Here is a 16,269-nt window from a genome sequence, read left to right as displayed (position 1 = left end):
ATTTCTGCATGGCTATCTCCACTGTTACCATATCTTTGTATAATCCTTCCCCTACATTGCACCAGTACACAACTATTTATCCTTCTACTCGTGGCTCCAATATGTACAATCTATCCAAGGTTTGTTACCATATTAAAAAATCTGAAAAGGATAAAGCCCTGAAGAAAAATGTATATCCTCCAACGAAAAAATGGATGACAGGAAAGCAGTGGCAGGAGGATGTTGCATCTCACCCTCGCCTTCACTGTCCCAATGGAACGTTTGGTCTTATGTCAGCGGGTGACTTCATTACCACATTAGTCTTGAGTGCATTGGTTTTAAATTAATTGCCAAATTAAATTTTAGCATCAGATTTTTCTCCCTCCTACTTGAGTTTCCATAAATTTGTCATCTAGAGATCAAATAGATCATTATTCAAAAATGTCATGCACAATCTGTCTCACACACCAATCACTTTTCGCCTTGCAAATGTGTATAACTTACTGCAATACCTTCCTTGGTAATACGTCCAATATAGAGATCAGAACAACACAGGCGGCCATTCAGCCCATCGTGTATAAGCTGGTTCCTTTGAGGAATAATCCAGTTTGTTTTATTTCACTGCCCTTTACTTGTATCACTAGCTACTCCTTTGCAAGCATTTATCCAATTATCTTTGAAGGCTATAATTAGATCTATATCTATCATCCTATCTGTAAATACCACTGCCCATGTGGCAACTGGGAGCAAAACTTTTTAAATACATTTTTAGAGGCTGAAAACAGCTCAAAAGGTTGATTTGAAGCCAACAAAAGCCCATTGAAAATTGACATGGTTCCATCATAAATGTCAACAGGTCAATCATAATATTTTTACATGAAATACTGGAAGATTGGTCAATGAATTTACTTATCCAGGGCGCATGGATAAATACTGATGAAATTGGAGGGGTTAATTATCACCAGATGCTGGAAACAAACAAGCATTTTGTCAGTGCAAACCAGACTACTCATGTCAACAAACTAGCGAAGCAGCAAAATAAGGCAATTCCACCTTGCTAGTCTGCATTGCCTCTATCAAAGAAAAATCCAGCTAGTTCCATTTCACAGCTCTTTCCCCATACCCCTAAAAATCATTCTCTTTCAAGAATTGATCTAATGACAAACTGTTGAATTTATATTCATCATCCTCGAAGTGCTACTTGCCCAGTGTTTCATACATGGGGAAGGGGAAGGGGAGGGGGGGGGGGGAAGGGAGTGAGTAGAAGGGGAAGGAGAGGAGGAGGGAGGTGAGGGGCAGGGAGAGGGTGGAGAGGGGGAAGGAGAGCTTCTGGGCAGGGAGAGCATCCAGAGAGAAGAGAGGATATCAATGACTGTGCTGAACTATAGATGCACAATGAAATAATTGTGAAGCAGAATGTCACGGTAGCACAGTGGTTACCACTGTTGCTTCATAGCACCAGGACCCTGGGTTCGATTCCCAGCTTGGGTCATAAGAACATAAGAACTAGGAGCAGGTGTAGGCCATCTGGCCCCTCGAGCCTGCTCCGCCATTCAATGAGATCATGGCTGATCTTTTGTGGACTCAGCTCCACTTTCCGGCCCGAACACCATAACCCTTAATCCCTTTATTCTTCAAAAAACTATCTATCTTTACCTTAAAAACATTTAATGAAGGAGCCGCAACTGCTTCACTGGGCAAGGAATTCCATAGATTCACAACCCTTTGGGTGAAGAAGTTCCTCCTAAACTCAGTCCTAAATCCACTTCCCCTTATTTTGAGGCTATGTCCCCTAGCTCTGCTTTCACCCGCCAGTGGAAACAACCTACCCGCATCTATCCTATCTATTCCCTTCATAATTTTAAAGGTTTCTATAAGATCCCACCTCATCCTTCTAAATTCCAACGAGTACAGTCCCAGTCTACTCAACCTCTCCTCATAATCCAACCCCTTCAGCTCTGGGATTAACCTAGTGAATCTCCTCTGCACACCCTCCAGTGCCAGTACGTCCTTTCTCAAGTAAGGAGACCAAAACTGAACACAATACTCCAGGTGTGGCCTCACTAACACCTTATACAATTGCAACATAACCTCCCTAGTCTTAAACTCCATCCCTCTAGCAATGAAGGACAAAATTCCATTTGCCTTCTTAATCACCTGTTGCACCTGTAAACCAACCTTCTGGGACTCATGCACTAGCACACCCAAGTCTCTCTGCACAGCGGCATGCTTTAATATTTGTGTGGAGTTTGCATGCTCTCCCAGTGTTGCGTGGGTTTCCTCCCACAGTACAAAGATGTGCAGATTAGGTGGATTAGCCATGCTAAATTGCCCCTTTGTGTCCAAAAGGTTAGGTAGGGTTACTGGGTTACGGGGATAGGGTGGGCTTAAGTAGGGTGCTCTTTCCAAGGGCCTGTGCCGAATGGCCTCCTCCTGCACTGTAAATTCTATGATTTTGGCATTGGTAGCAAAACTTTAAAAAATGAATTTCCGTGGCAAAAACAGATTTAAAAATCTTGCCTTCTGAATGCTCAGACATTGAAGATTGACATGGCTCCGTCTTAAATGTGGGTTGCTCAATCATGGACATATTTTTCCAAAAACAGGAAAGTTTGAAAGGGTATTACCACCCAGACCATCTGCACTAGAAAGGCTGGTATTGGAAAGGTTAATTATTCCCAGAGTCCAATAAAAAAAACAATTAAATCAATGTTAGGTAGCCATCTCCCCGCAAGAGCACTCTAGACCTGCAATGGCATGTTTGCAGTCCAGCCCCAGAATGGCACAAACCAGACAGCATAAATAATGAAGTTTAAACTCTCTGATCACCTTTTTTCTTTGAAATCAATACCCATTTGTCTTGTAGATTGTGATTATATACAGCCTGTAATTACACCAATCATTAATGCCAATTTTACCTATGCCTCTTCAAATCTTGAGTTATTGCATGTTAGAATGAACCAACCGTCCAAATCCATGCCAATATTTGTTTCCATGATCCACCAAACTTAATCCCACTTTCCCACTTTAGAAAGCTACTAAAAAAGCTATAAAGAGTAAGATAGATCATGAGAGTAAACTTGCTCAGAATATAAAAACAGATAATAACGGTTTCTACAAATATATAAAACAAAAAAAGAATGGCTAAGGTAAATATTGGTCCTTTAGAGGATGAGAAGGGAGATTTAATAATGGGAGATGAGGAAATGGCTGAGGAACTGAACAGGTTTTTTGGGTCAGTCTTCACAGTGGAAGACACAAATAACATGCCAGTGACTGATGGAAATGAGGCTATGACAGGTGAGGACCTTGAGATGATTGTTATCACTAAGGAGGTAGTGATGGGCAAGCTAATGGGCTAACGGTAGACAAGTCTCCTGGCCCTGATGGAATATATCCCAGAGTGCTAAAAGATATGGCTAGGGAAATTGCAAATGCACTCGTGATAATTTACCAAAATTCACTGGACTCTGGGGTGGTCCCAGTGGATTGGAAATTAGCAAACGTGACACCACTGTTTATAAAAGGAGGGAGGCAGAAAGCGGGTAATTCTAGGTCAGTTGGCTTAACTTCGCTAGTAGGGAAGATGCTGGAATCAATCATCACGGTAGCATGGTGGTTAGCATCAATGCTTCACAGCTCCAGGGTCCCAGGTTCGATTCCCGGCTGGGTCACTGTCTGTGCGGAGTCTGCACGTCCTCCCTGTGTGTGCGTGGGTTTCCTCCGGGTGCTCCGGTTTCCTCCCACAGTCCAAAGATGTGCGGGTTAGGTGGATTGGCCATGCTAAATTGCCCGTAGTGTATGGTTAATGGGGGGATTGTTGGGTTACGGGTATACGGGTTACGTGGGTTTAAAGTAGGGTGATCATTGTTCGGCACAACATCGAGGGCCGAAGGGCCTGTTCTGTGCTGTACTGTTCTATGTTCTATGTTCTAAATAGCGAGCCATCTGGATGGAAATTGTCCAATTAGGCAGACGCAGCATGGGTTCATAAAGGGCAGGTCGTGCCTAACTAATTTAGTGAAATTGTTTGAGGACATTACCAGTGCGGTAGATAACAGGGAGCCAATGGATGTGGTATATCTGGATTTCCAGAAAGCTTTTGACAAGGTGCCACACAAAAGGTTGCTGCATAAGATAAAGATGCATGGCATTAAGGGTAAAGTAGTAGCATGGATAGAGGATTGATTAATTAATAGAAGGCAAAGAGTGGGGATTAATGGGTGTTTCTCTGGTTGGCAATCAGTAGCTAGTGGTGTCCCTCAGGGATCAGTGTTGCGCCCACAATTGTTCACAATTTACATAGATAATTTGGAGTTGGGGACCAAGTGCAATGTGTCCAAGTTTGCAAACGACACTAAGATGAGTGGTAAAGCAAAAAGTGCAGAGGATACCGGAAGTCTGCAGAGGGATTTGGATAGGTTAAGTGAACGGGCTAGGGTCTAGCAGATGGAATACAATTTTGACAAATGTGAGGTTATCCATTTTGGTAGGAATAACAGCAAACGGGATTATTATTTAAATGATAAAATATTAAAACATGCAGCTGTGCAGAGAGACCTGGATGTGCTAGTGCATGAGTCGCAAAAAGTTGGTTTACAGGTGCAACAGGGATTAAGAAGGCAAATGGAGTTTTGTCTTTCATTGCGAGAGGGATGGAGTTTAAGATTAGTGAGGTTATGCTGCAATTGTATACGGTGTTAGTGAGGCCACACCTGGAGTATTGGGTTCAGTTTTGGTCTCCTTACCTGAGAAACGATGAACTGGCGCTGAAGGGTGACTAGTTTAATCCCAGAGCTGAAGGGGCTGGATTACGAGGAGAGGTTGAGTAGACTGGGACTGTACTTGTTGGAATTTAGAAGGATGTGAAAGGAAATGAAATGAAATGAAAATCGCTTATTGTCACGAGTAGGCTTCAATGAAGTTACTGTGAAAAGCCCCTAGTCGCCACATTCCGGCGCCTGTCCGGGGAGGCTGATATGGGAATCGAACCGTGCTGCTGGCCTGCTTGGTCTGCTTTAAAAGCCAGCGATTTAGCCCAGTGAGCTAAATCAGCCCCTGTGGATGTGGGGGGGGGGGGGGGGGGGGGGGGGGGGGGATCTTATAGAAACATATAAAATTATGAAGGGAATAGATAGGATAGATGCGGGCAGGTTGTTTCCACTGGCAGGTGAAAGCAGAAGTAGGGGGCATAGCCTCAAAAAAGGGGAAGTAGATTTAGTATTGCGCTTAGGAGGAACTTCATCACCCAAAGGGTTGTGAATCTATGGAATTCCTTGTCCAGGAAAGCAGTTGAGGCGCCTTCATTAAATGTTTTTAAGATAAAGATAGATAGCTTTTTGAAGAATAAAGGGATTAAGGGTTATGGTGTTCGGGCCAGAAATTGGAGCTGAGTCCATAAAAGATCAGCCATGACCTCATTGAATGGCAGAGCAGGCTCAAGGGGCCAGATGGCCTACTCCTGCTCCTAGTTCTTATGTTCTTCTGTTCCCACCCACCTTTAAATTTCTATTTTCTGAGCAAGTAATTCCCTTTTGCAAGCAATTCACAAAGGTTTCTTCGACAGCACCTTCCAAACTCACGACTACTACCTTCCAGAAGAACAAGGTCAGCAAATGCATGGGAATACCACCACCTGGAAGTTCCCTCCAAGCCACTCATCATCCTGATTTGGAACTATATCACCATCCCTTCACTTGTCACTGAGTCAGCTTTCTAGAACTCAGAATCACTACAGTGCAGGAGACCATTTAGCCCAATCTAGTCCACACCGACCCTCTGAAGGAGCACACAACCCAGGCCCAATCCAATTCCCCACCCTATCCCCATAATTCCAACTAGAGTAAATTTAGCATAACCAATCCACCTAACCTGCACATCTTTGGACTCCTTCCCTAACAGCATCATGGCTGTACATTGACTGCAGCAGCTCAAGGCTCACTGCCGCCTTCTCAAGCAAGGCAATTAGGAATGGGCAATAAAAATACTGACCTAGCCAGCGACACCCACATCCCATGAAAGAATAAATAAATTAATAATCAAATCTACTTTAACTATTTTTGACAATTTGATATTTACATCTTTTTCTTTGCAATTTTTTTATTCATGCAAAGAACTAATGACTACCGACCACTTGATATTGATGCGATGAGTGCACCTCGCTGGCCAGGCCAGTATTTATTTTCCATCCCACTTACCCTCAAGAAGGTACTGGTGAGCCGCCTTCTTGAATACAACTGTATAGTTTGCTAGACAATTTCAGAGGGCAATTAAGGGTCACATTGCTGTGGGTCTGGAGTCACGTGTAAAACAGACCAGGTAAGGTCAGCAGATCCCCTTCCCAAAAAGGACACTAATGATCCAGATAGGTTTTACAAAAAGCAGTGATTTCGTGGTCACCATTACTCAAACCATCTCCTTCCCCCCCCCCCCCCCCCCCCCCCTTCCTGCTTTTTATTAAACTGAATTTGAACTCAACAGCACACAATGGGATTTGAAGACTTCTCTGGATTGCTGGTCCATTAACAACCATTATGCTACAACTCTTACATTTGTAGCCGTTTGTATTCTCACTGATGAAAGAAAAGGATCTTTTGCTTTTTAGTCTTTCTCCCCAACTGAAATCCTTCATCTCTTATAATATCCTGGTACGCCTTTCTCATTACTTTTCTTTCCTTTTTACATCCCATTACTTTTATAACTAAGATTATGCACAATATTTCAATCACCAGCTTATGGATTTGTACATGTTCAGTATTATTTCCTCAATTTGTACTCTATGCCTCCAGATACAAAACCAAGAATTAATTTACCTGAGGAAGGAGCAGTGCTCTGAAAGCTAGTGATTTGAAACAAATCTGTCGGACTTTAACCTGGCGTTGTAAGACTTCTTACTAAGAATTAATTTGCCATCTTTACAAATGTAACTACTTACTGTTCCATATTTAATGAATCATGCATTGGCACACCATGTTATCTCTGGTCTTTGGCAGATGTATTAAAATTTTTACCTTTTGCGGTACATTTCCTTCTCCATTACTACCTCCAAAATATCTTGCAACACCCCTTCATCTATCCTACTAAATCCACCTATATCATCCTCCACTATTTAATACTCTCATCACAATTTGGTGTCACCAGCCAACTTTGATTCTGTCTCAATTCCTAAATTGAGGTCATTTGAGTTTACTAGCAGTCTTCTGACTTACAACACAATTAATTGGTTCCTGAAAATCATATCTCAAGTCAAAACGTTTAAGTCAGTGACAATTTTCCCATAAGTACAATGCTATAAATCCTGGATTTGCTCCTGAACCAAGGGTTGAAAGCCTATTTTCACCAAAGTAACCCTGAATTTTGCACTCAATCAATTATAAAAAAGTATTATAAAACATAAACTACAGGGGTTAGCACTGCTGCCTCACGGCGCTGAGGACCTAGGTTCCATCACGGCCCCAGATCACTGTCCATGTGCAGTTTGAATTCTCCCCGTGTCTGCGTGGGTCTCACCCCCCACAACCCAAAGGTGTGCAGGGTAGGTGGACTGACCACACTAAATTGCCCCTTAATTGGGAAAAAAATTGGGTACTCTAAATTTAATTTTTAAAAATAAATAAACATAAACTGAAAGAAGTTTGGAAACACAAAGAATTACCAAGTATAAATGTCTTGGGACATCAACTGAGCGTCTGGAGTCAGATGGGCAGTGCAGAATGTCATCGGAAAGTTGAAACCGACATTGTAAATACAAAACAGGGTGTCAACTTACAAATGTTGCACGTTCTATTTATCATTTCTTTTTTCTTATTTTTTTTAAATTTAGAGTACCTAATTAATTTTTTTGCAATTAAGGGGCAATTTAACGTGGCCAATCCACCTAGCCTGCACATCTTTGGCATGTGGGGGCGAAACCCACGCAAACACGGGGAGAATGTGCAAACTCCACACGGACAGTGGCCCAGAGCCGAGATCGAACCTGGGACCTCAGCGCTGTGAGGCTGCAGGGCCAACCCACTGCACCACCGTGCTGCCCCCAAGTGCTATTTATCATGACTAGAACACCATAAAGTCGAGGATTAAATGCATATAAAATAGCTGTAGCCCGAGTACTGACCAAAATGGAGCAATGACAACTTATATTTAATAGCACCTTTAACTTAAAACATTCCAATGGCACTTCACAGGAGCTTAATAAAAAGGTGTGGCACTGAGCCACCTAAGAAGTTATTGGGGCAGATGACCAAAAGTTTTGTCAAACAGGTAGCTTTTAAGGAATGTCTAAAAAGAGGCAGAAGTGTAGGGAGAATATCGCAGAGCTTCGGACCAAGACAACTGAAGTCATAGCCACCAATGGTGGAGTGATTAAAATCGGGGAACTCAAGAAGTCAGAATTAGCCACATGCAGATATTGGAGGTTGTGAAACTGCAGGAGACCAAAAGTAGGGATGATAAACAGCATTCAGTTCCAATTTATATTTCTTCAAACAGTGGAGCAAGCTGTGCCCAATCGAGGTTTGGGTTGGTTAAGGACAAGTAACATTTGCACCACACAAATGTCCATTGACATTCGACGCATTGCTAACCAACATTGAGGGTAGCCATTGACCATAGTCACACAAGGGTGAGGAGAGATTTGATAGAGGTATTCAAAATTATGTAGGGTCCAGATAGAGGATATAGCAAGAAGCTTTTCCTATCGGCAGGAGGTTTGAGAATCGGGAGGACACTGATATAATTACGGGTAATGGCAAATGTACCAACAGAGACATGAGAAAAAGCTTTATGTTTTTAAAGGCAGCGAGTGGTTAAAATCTGGAATTGATTGCCTAAGATGCAATGGAGGCAAATTAATTTGTGGAATTTGCAGGACGATGGAGAATGAGCTGCAGTCACTGAGTTCTCTTGCAAAGAGTTAGCATGGACCAAATTGCTTCTTTCGGTGCTGGGAACATTCTATGATTCTATAAATACCATGGCCATTAAAACAGAATAGAGGCTGGGTATTCTGTGATAATTGGCTCACCCCCTTACTCCCCAACATGTCACAAGTACCTACAAGTCACAGGTCAAAATTGTGATGTAATTACTCTCAAGATAGATGCAGCAGCAAGGTGCAAGTAACTTAACATCCAGACAAAGCAATTACTTGATTGGCACCCAAATCCATAGTTTAGCTTCCACTCACTCCACCACTGACCTAGTGGCTGGAACATGTACTATTTACAGGACACTTCAGCAAGTCAACAAAACTTCAGCAAGTCAACAAAACTTCAGCAGCAACATCTAGCAAAACATCAACATTCACCACCTAGACAGTTATATAGCAACAACATCACCTGAAAATTAAGACATTACCTTGACATAGACATTTATTGACACTATGTTTGCCGTGAGTTCCCTATCAAAAAGCATTGTAGAACTAACTTCACCACATGGACTGTAACAGCTCATGGTGACCTATTACCACCTTTTCAAGAGTAACAAGGGATCGAAAATAAATACAGACCTTGTCAGCGATGTCCAAATGATCAAACAAAAAACTCATGTGACCAGCAATCACCGAATCCCCCAAAACAAGCAGCCTCAAATCTCAATACAAAAAGTTGTATTAGAACATACAGTGCAGAAGGAGGCCATTCGGCCCATAGAGTCTGCACCGACCCACTTCCACCCTATCCCCGTAACCCAATAGCCACTCCTAACCTTTTTGGTCACTAAGGGCAATTTATCATGGCCAATCACCTAACTTGCATGTCTTTGGACTGTGGGAGGAACCCGGAGGAAACCCACGGAGACACAGTGAGAACGTGCAGACTCCGCACAGACAGTGACCCAGCAGGAAATCGAACCTGGGACCCTGGCGCTGTGAAGCCACAGTACTATCCACTTGTGCTACCGTGCTGCCCAAATTGTGACTGATCATAGAATTTACAGTGCCGAAGGAGGCCATTCGGCCCATCGGGTCTGCACTGGCTCTTGGAATCTGTGAAGCAATTGTACTAACGGCAATGCTACTGTGCTGCCCGATGCTGAAGCAATTGCTGAATCCACTTGTGCTACCGAATTGCTGAAGCAAATAGACATGCTATCAAAGCTTTTCATCTTGCACTCATCAGGACAGATACAATGCCAAATTTCAAAGGGAGCAACGATTTATACCGAGTGAACAAAGGTTTGTTTGCAAAGTTAACTCTAGTTGGTCACCATGGCAACGTCGCAACAAAATGCTTCAACAGCATGTCTCTTTTTTTCAAGCAATGCTTGTGACCACCTACCCCCTAATTCCCATCTGCCATGATCTTTGTTTTTCATTATATGTGCTACCTTACCAAATTCAGAAAATCTCCACCTAGTGCTCTTGCTGACTTATTCCTTCAGAGGAATTTGAAAAAGTCAGTCATATATAACTTCCCCTTTAGAAATCCATGCTGATTGACCCCGATGAGCAAACATTTTTCCAATAAGATATCCGAAATTCACGGTAAACATTGTCCATTTCTTTAGTCTCTTCTCACAGTTTAACTGCCTTATTCAGAATATTATATTAGTGGCCTTTGGCTGCACCCTCCCCAATGTTTGGCACTGCTACTAAACTGTAGACTGTGCTCAAGAAGGGGTTGGATATGTATAATGAGCATTACACCATCTCCATCAATTCTTTGGGACTTCTCCTTCCTTGAGCTAAATTAAATGTTGCTGAGCTTCTCTATTGTAGCCACAGCATTTAGCTCATGTTAAAACAAAGAGCTCCAACAATACTCCCGAAGATTGACACCAACCAGGAGAAAGCATCCCACTTGATGGGGACTGCATCCACCACTGTAAATATTCACTCCCACCACCACCAATGCAGTGACAGTAGTGTGTATCATCTACAAGATAATATAGAATCTCTACAGTGCAAACGGGTTTATGCATCAAATCTGCACTGACACTCTGAAAGAGCACCCTACCTAGGCCCATTCCCGCTGTGGGAGGAAATCGTAGCACTCGGAGGAAACCCACAAAGACACGGGAGAATGTGCAAACTCCACACACCCATCCAAGGATGTAATTGAACCGGGTCCCTGGCATTGAGAGGCAACAGTGCCAACCACTGTGTCACCACAAATACCCTATTAACAGCACTTTGGTATACCTTCACCACATGGACATCTGCAGTTCAAGAAGGCAGTTCACCACCAGCTTCGAAGGGTAACAAATGCCAATGTCCACATCCCATGATTAACTAAAAGACAACACACCGATGGGGCGGCTCACTGGCTAGCTCTGTTGTCTCAGTGCCAGGGATCCAGGTTCCATTCCAGACTTGGGTTAGATGGATTGAACATGTTAAATTACTTCTTCGTGTTCAAAGATGCTTAGGTTAGGTGGGGTTAGGAGTAAAGGGCAGGGGAATGGATTCAGGTAGGTGCTCTTTGAGGGGTGGTACAGACTTGATGGGCCGAGTGGCCTCCTTCCACACTAAGGATTCTATGGAAAGTTTCAGCATGCTATCAACCTTCCGGATCGTTACATTCTGTCCTGTACAACAATAGTTTAAAGCTTCATTTCCAAAGCTTATTTTCAGCAATCTGCACTTATGCACATTAAACAAGATTTGCTGCTTACCAGACAAACATCCTAATCTATTCAAATCCACATTATTTGATCCGTTCGGTCTATGATATTTGAAAGCCTTCCCTCCAGGTTTCAATCAGCCAACATAATACAAACTGTTTCCATACCCATTTCCAAGTCATTTTCTTATACATACAAAAACATTGAAATACAAACTTCAAGAAATACTTTGTCACCTCCTTGCATTTTCATGCAACTTCACAGAAAGCTACAATTTTTATGCTTTTTCCAATTCAGCCAATTTTCAAACCACTTCAGTTGAATCCTGCTGCCCCCAATTTCTTGTTTTATGATCTTGTGTCACTGTACTAAATGTTTTAAAAATATAAACATATAACATTTTCCTTCCCACAAAGAGACAGCGGCAAAGAAATCCAGAAGATCTATCAAGCATTAACATTGCTTTCACTGAGGGCGGCACTGACGGAGTGGTTAGCACTGCTGCCTCACGCGCCAAGGAACCGAGTTCAACCCCGGCCCTGCGCTACTGTCTGTGTGGACTTGGCACACTCTCCCTATGTCTCCTGGTCTCACCCCAACCCAAAAAAAGATGTGCAGGGTAGGTGAATTGACCGCCCTAAATTGCCCCTTAAAAAAAGAATTGGGTACTATAAATTAAAAAACATTGGTCTCACTGACACTCCTATGAGCCTATATTTATTTTCTAGTTTATATATTCTTTCTTAGGTTTCCCTTTGTTTTGCCTGCTATGGTTTCCCAGTACTCCAGGCTAGTTCCAAGGATTGCTTTGCTACCTTTTATAAATTGGCACAGCCATTGCTATTTCTTTCCTAAGTGAAGACCCAATTTTATTACTAAAGTTCACAGCAAATTAAACAGGTTACAAACACCCAATCCTATTAAAAACAAAGATTAATTCCAAGAGCTAGGAAATCGAGCATTTCAAGCGGTGAGGAAAAAAATTAAAATGTAAATGTCTAAATATTTTGATTATACTGCCAATATCAAGTTGATGTTAAAATATAGGACTTGACTCCTTAAAATAACTTTTAATACAGTATATCTTTACTCTCCCTGCCCTGCAGCCTACGACTCTTGATAGAAAGTCAGACCTGCCAAGTATAAGAATTGTACCAATGTTTAAAGATCTCAATGTGTGTATCTGCAAATATTGTGTAGCCTGGATAAGGGCATGTACTCTGTACGCCATCAGGATATGTGAAAGCATACAAGTTTGTACAACGTTTTTGTTTAAATTAGAAGCTCATATCTGCACTGCAGGACAGAAGAAAGACCAAAGCATTTTTATTTATGTCATCCCACTTTTTGCAAAGAGGGTCTTGTTCGGAACACTGAGTTAAGATATACCCCAGCATTAAACTGTCAACTTTATATTAGTCCAATCATGGGAATAAATCACTTGCCCTGGCTCCTCTTTCATGTATAACATAGATATTAAACAAATGTTTTTATTGCCAGTGGCTAACCTCAATTTCCTGGAGTCCAAACCAAAGAGATCAGCGATAATCAAACACTCCTACTTTCATATGTAGCTACCATATTTATATATATCTACACTGCATGTGCAATATAAATTATGCACATGGCACACAGAGTTATTTTAACCAAAGACTGGAAAGACAGCAGGTAGCGCGTCAACAGCTTTCAATATTTAATTACAAACACAAGTCTTTTTTGCACATCATTTATATTTTAGAATTCCATGGAAATGAATGATTCATCATGATAGATGTGAATTATTTATATTTTCATCAGGTTATTTTTCCCCAAAGCACAGGATGGGGAATATCATTTTAAAACTACATCAACTGACAAGCTCATTTCAATTACCCACGGACAGACCTCAAAATAATTTCCCTTTCCCAGATTAATTCTCTGCTATCCAGCCAAGCGAACCTCCCTATCAAAAGCACATTTGACTTGTATGGAATCAACACACCGATGTAACCAAGATTTTTTAAAATAACTCCTTGCACAGCTGATTTCTCCATGAAATTCCAATTTCCTGAACACAAGTGATAAATCAGTCCCCCTGCAACATTCAACCCTGCAAGCAAAGTCCGCACACACCCTATTTCAGCATCCCACATCTCCACATCATAGCATCCTCTATGGCAACGATTGCACCTGATAACAGTAGCACACGTATATTATCCTTTTGTTTTGCTGGAAAGCAAGGAGACACATGAGCCAACCATTCCTCGCGTTGCTCTGGTGATAGATGGCACAACCCTAGCCCACCCAAACCCCCCAAAAAAACCTCTGCAATATTGATAACAAATGGTGATCTTGTTGAAGTTTTCTCTGTAGACGTGTTGATAGTAGGTGCAGAAGTGGGTTGTCAATGCCACGGGTGCATTTTGTGTGTGTGTGTGTGTCTGTCTCTCCTCCAAAGGGATGGAAGCAGTGACTTTGTTCTATTTATATCCCATTCAAACACATCGCTTGTTCATGTTAAAACACAGGAGAGTGGAGAGAATGATAAAAGGCGACGAGGGCTGTTGCCAGGCAGGGTCGTCTCTGACTGCCAGGAGTCCGTGCCTCATGCTGCCGCCTGACCCCCACCCCGTTCCTCACCCCTTACCTGAGGCGGGCGGCCGCAGTCTCCCGGTCCCCGAGTGTCGCCCGGAGAGAGAGCTTCCTTCAGTGGCGGCTGAGTAGGAGGCCGCCATTCCCCGCTCCGGACCCTGTCATTCCCAGCACGGTCTGCAATCCAAACCCCCCCCAAAGCTCCTTCTCCCTTTCAAATCGTTACCGCTGTCTCTCCACAAGATCAAATCTGCACATCAACAACAACTATTTGGTGTCACAGATGCTTTTCTTTCGCCAACATTTTTTTTTTGTTGGGAAATTAAATTAATAAAAAATTAACCTTTACTCCCCCCCCGCCCCAACGACTGCGCTCGAGCCCAACGTGACCCGTTTCCCCGCCCGAGCAGGACACTCACCATCCAAGTGGCGGCCTCACACCTCAGGGCGGCCGAGCCAGCGGCGAAGGGGGCGGGGCTGAGCTAGCGCGAAGGGGCGGGGCCGAGTCAGCGCGAGGGTGCTGGGCGGGGCCTCAACCGGCGCCGTTGCGCCGCCCACTCCGGGCGCCCGACCAATTGGAGCGCGGATCCCCACTGACTGATGGGGAGGCGCCGCCCAATCGCCGCGACGGGGCTGCCTTAATCTGCATATTCATGAAGACCGAGGACCAATGGGCGACCCTGTGGGCGGGGCGGTCATGGCATTTGGATCAGGTGAGGTGGTCACAGCGCCTCCTGTCTGTAACACCAGGAATCTCTTCATGTAGAACTTGGCCAACATGGGTATTGGGGACGAAGAGTGTTTGTTGTTCAACGGAAGACCATTTAGAATTTAACAAAACACAGTGTGGCAGTTCGACCCAATGCCAAAAAAACCTTACAAGGTAATTACACTTGATGCCCTTCCAAACTTCTATTAGAACATACATTGCAGGAGGCCATTCAGCCCATCAAGTCTCCACCGACCCATGTAAGCCCTCAATTCTATCCTATTTCCCCCCCTAACCTCTCTGAAACGTTTTACAGACACAAAGGGCAATTTACAATAGCCAATGCACCTAACTGCACATCTTTGGACTATGGGAGGAAACTAGAGCAAACCCACACATACAGAACATGCAGACTCCACACAGACAATGACCAGCAGGGAATTGAACCTGAGACCATGGTGCTGTGAAGCCACAGCACTAACCACCATACTACTATGGTGCCCCATTAGATGAGAGCAGTGATATAAGACCTTCTGCTGTCTTGAATAATTCTGTGAGAAGCTGCAGTAGGGAACAGGTCTGCAACCAACATCAATTGGTAGTTGGTGTTGACAGAGGAAACCCACTCAGACACAAGGAGAATGTACAAACTCCTAACAGATACCCAATGCTAAGAATTGAACCTATGTCTCCAGCACTGTGAGGCAGTGATGATAATCACTGTGCCACCATGCCATCCAATATTAAAGCATACTGATTTGATCATTAATATAAACAGAAAATTCTGGAAAAACTCAGGTCTGACAGCAGAGAGAAACAGGGTTAACGTTTCAAGTCCACTTGATTATTCTTCAGAGATGTAGAGAACCAGAAATATGATGGATTTGATACTGTTGAAGAGAGGGGCAGGTGGAGCAAAAAAAGCTCACTCCATAGAATCCCTACAGTGCTGAAGGAGGCCATTAGGCCAATCAAGTTTGCAACGACCTTCCAAAAAGCATCCTACCTATGCCCGCTTCCCCACCTAATCTGCTCATCTTTAAACACTAAGGAGCAATTTAGGATAAACATCATAAGACCATAAGACATAAGAGCAGAATTAGGCCATCGGTCCATCGGGTCTGCTCCACCATTCAATCACGTCTGATATGTTTCTCATCCCATTCTCCTGCCTTGGATTGGATTCAATTTGTTTATTGTCACATGTACCGAGGTACAGTGAAAAGTATTTTCTGTGTGCAGCTCAAATAGATCATTTAGTACATGACAAGAAAATCCGTAATAGGGTAACACAAGGTATACAATATAAATACATAGACACAGGCATCGGGTGAAGCATACAGGAGTGTGGTATTAATTAGATCTGTCCATAAGAGGGTTGTTTAGGAGTCTGGTAACAGCGGGGAAGAACCCCTTTTAGAATCTGTTCGTGCGTGTTCTCAGACTTTTGT

The 16,269-nt window shown here is 43.1% G+C and overlaps 1 protein-coding gene across 15 annotated transcripts in view; it reads right to left on the bottom strand.

Annotated features, from left to right (window-relative positions):
• The window catches only part of tanc2a (tetratricopeptide repeat, ankyrin repeat and coiled-coil containing 2a), a 1,067,833-nt gene extending 1,053,249 nt beyond the window's left edge, over positions 1–14,584 (bottom strand). For 11 of the 15 annotated variants that reach the window (XM_038778857.1, XM_038778858.1, XM_038778862.1 and 8 more), the window contains exon 1: positions 14,165–14,563. The gene's annotated coding sequence lies outside the window, so the exon portion shown is untranslated. Of the gene's footprint in view, positions 1–14,164 lie in introns of all 15 variants that reach the window. The other 4 variants (XM_038778853.1, XM_038778860.1, XM_038778855.1 and 1 more) reach the window with 2 other exon arrangements.
• Positions 14,585–16,269: the final 1,685 nt, after the last annotated feature.

The sequence above is a fragment of the Scyliorhinus canicula genome, chromosome 19, assembly GCF_902713615.1.
Source record: "Scyliorhinus canicula chromosome 19, sScyCan1.1, whole genome shotgun sequence".
NCBI lineage: Eukaryota > Metazoa > Chordata > Chondrichthyes > Carcharhiniformes > Scyliorhinidae > Scyliorhinus > Scyliorhinus canicula.
The sequence above is the reverse complement of the archived record's forward strand: the minus strand, read 5'-3'. Positions and strand labels throughout refer to the sequence as shown.